Genomic DNA, 3,035 nt, shown 5'->3' with positions numbered 1-3,035 from the left:
CCTCTCTTGCCGAATACAGATCTGCATCGGAGGTTCGCCAAGGAGCTGGGCCAACTAGCACTGTCTGGTGTCGTTCAGCCCACCGTAATGCCACCGCGTACAGCGCAGGCCAGACCCATGGATCATGCTCAACATCACTGCAACGCGGCAAAGGCAGAGAAAACAGGTGGTGGATGCGCATACTTGCTGAATCCTCGACGCAAATCATAGCGAGCTGGTTCAAGCGTGATCGTGGCTGCAACTCTCTTCGGTAATGCGCCAGCCCAGAGTTCTCCGCTGATGCCAAGAGTCCGCAAAAAGACCCGGAGGGCATGCTGCCGGCTGCTTGGCTTCCCCACACACGCAGGGTGAAATACTGGGGCCTGTGGCTCAGCACTGAGGTGGTCCCCGCATCATCCGAGATGTATATGAGGTGAAGGGAGGGAGAGAGACCAGAGCAACAACAATAGGGAAAGCATCGGAACGCCCACGCACCGACACCCACACGGAAAAGGCGGGCGGGCGGGCGGGAGGAAGGAAGGGAGGGAGGGAGGGGGAGGGGGGCCAATTACCAGACAGACAGGGGAATGGGCGGCATGCAAAGGACACAAAGACAACCCCCCCAAAAAGAGACAAGAAGAACCCTGATATCCCCCACCCGGGGAAGGTGGAGAAATTTAAAAAAAGAGAGGGGGTAGGGGGGATAAATAATAATAAATAGTGTCGATGATAATGAGTATTGGTGCATGTTTATCTATATTTGGTGCGTGTGCGTGTTACCGTTCGAAGATGATGGTGACCGTTTTCTTTTTTTTTGTTGTTATAGTTTCTGCTTGTGTCTGTGTCTGTCTGTGTTCCTGTGTGCTGGCTGCACTCCTAGTATATATTTCTGGGTAGTTATTACCGTGTCGACAAGCAAAACACACACCGACAGACAGACATAGACACACATCTATATATATATATATATCTTTCCGTACATACGCATACACACACCTTTCAGTGCCTCGTACGGGTTACTTAAGTACCCCGAAAGAAGCAGAAAAGAAGACAAGAACAAACACCCAAACAGCGGTCAACGAAAAAGACACCCGCCGTCACAACCTCCTCCTCCTCCTCCTCCCTCCGAAAAAAAAAAAACGGAGCAACAAAACCTTGCAAAGAACGTGCACACACAAGACGAGGGAAAATAAGAGGCGCGCAGGCAGAGAAAGAAGGCAGGCAAATCCAACGCAAGAAACAAAAACAAGAAAGAGGAGAGCAAAACACACAAACACCCCCCCCCAAAAAAAAAGAAAAGCTCACAGATGAGTACACACACACACACAACGACCAGAGAGGGAGAAAGAAGAACAAAGGAGCGGGTGCGTGACGAAGAGAGAAGGATGATGATGTTCATGATAATGATTAGACAAGTGTGCAGGCTTCGGTGACCGAAAAAAAAAAGGAGGTTCAAGGCTGTCGTCGATTTTTTTTATTTATACTCTGCTGCTATTTCCACAGCTCGACATCGAGCAGACCAGCCCTCACAAGCGAGCACACATACACACACACACTCGTGAAAATATATATATATATATAGGCGTCTATATCTCCCTCTACCTCTCTCTATATGTGGATATAGATGTGTTGAACAGTGCGGAGATGAAGGGGAACGAAAAAAAGAAAAGAGCGAAAGGGAAGAGAGAAACAGGCAAGTTATACGATTAGCGCCATCATCGACGATAACGGCGCTGACGCAGAGGATCAGGTAGCGACATCCACTACCACCCGAGACAGTCCCACCCTGCCACACACACACACACACCCGCGCGTACACACAACCAGTCAGACAGTCGAAGAGGGTGGGGTGTGGGTGGTGGCGTGAAGGCAGGTGGTGAAAGGAGGAGGAAGACAACAGGCACAATATCAGGTTCGGAAAAGGGGGAAAAAAGGAGGTAAAACATTTTGATCGTGCAATGAAGAGAAGGCAAAGAGAGAGGGATGGAGAGGGAGAGCATACAAGCCCTCCCCCTCTCCCAAAACGGATGTGCAACTGAGGTCTGCAACCACGCAGCAGCTGCGTGCGGGCCACAGCAAAAAGAAAATAAACGAATATATTGTCATATATAGAAAGGGCCACAGACACACACACACACGTGTACATACGTGTGTAGACCCCACCACACACACACACACACACACACACGCACAGAAAACGACGAAAACAACAACAACAAAGGACACCCAATCGTGGAAGGAAGAAGAGCAGGAGCAGCGAAACGACGTAATCCTAATAAAAGTTGCAACGAAGTGAGAGAGTGAGAGTGAGATACAGCAAACACGGAAAGAGGAAACATAAAAGGATGGCCAACGTTAGGGAGAAAGCAACGAAAACAACAACAGAGAAGAAGCGTTTGCGTTTTATTCATTGGAAGGCGTCGATATATATATAGAGAGAGAGAGACGGAAGGAAAAAAAAAGCAGAAGAAGAAGGGGTGCAGGTGCGCACAACGAGACGAGGAGCGAAGAACACTGTGAACACGCAAGCGGAAGACAGAGAGAAAGAGAGATGGAGGTTCAGCTCCGTCTACGGGGCTCGCCCCCTTTCCCCCTTTCCGTTCCTCCCTGTTCCACTCCAGTTTCCTCTTTTCATCATTCGGCTCTTCTTCACTTTCTTGTGCGCATGCATGTCTCATCAACCGCACCTGCGCGTTTTTGCGACAGCGGGAGGGAGAGGGTTAGGGGAAGGGCGCTTGAATTGGTAAAGCGAATCCTGTAAAAGAGCGCAGAGCGTAGACTGGAAGAAGGGAAGCAGAAAAGCGGCCCCCCCCACACACGCACGCACGCGCGCGCAGCACAACAACAAAATCGACAAAAAAGAGATCGACACAAACAGACCGACAAGATCATGTCCCTCACACCGCACACATGCACAAAAAAAAAAGATGCGCCCTCGTGGCGAGAGAGAAAGAAGGGGAGGTGGAGAAGTGGCCGCTTCTCGTTGGCAGCCGTACGGGGACGAGCGGGGGCAGCGAATCAGAGAGCCCAGCACTGGGCACTTCGCCTCTGCAGTG

Source organism: Leishmania infantum, chromosome 20 (assembly GCF_000002875.2).
Source record: "Leishmania infantum JPCM5 genome chromosome 20".
Lineage (NCBI taxonomy): Eukaryota > Euglenozoa > Kinetoplastea > Trypanosomatida > Trypanosomatidae > Leishmania > Leishmania infantum.
Note: the sequence above shows the minus strand (reverse complement) of the source record.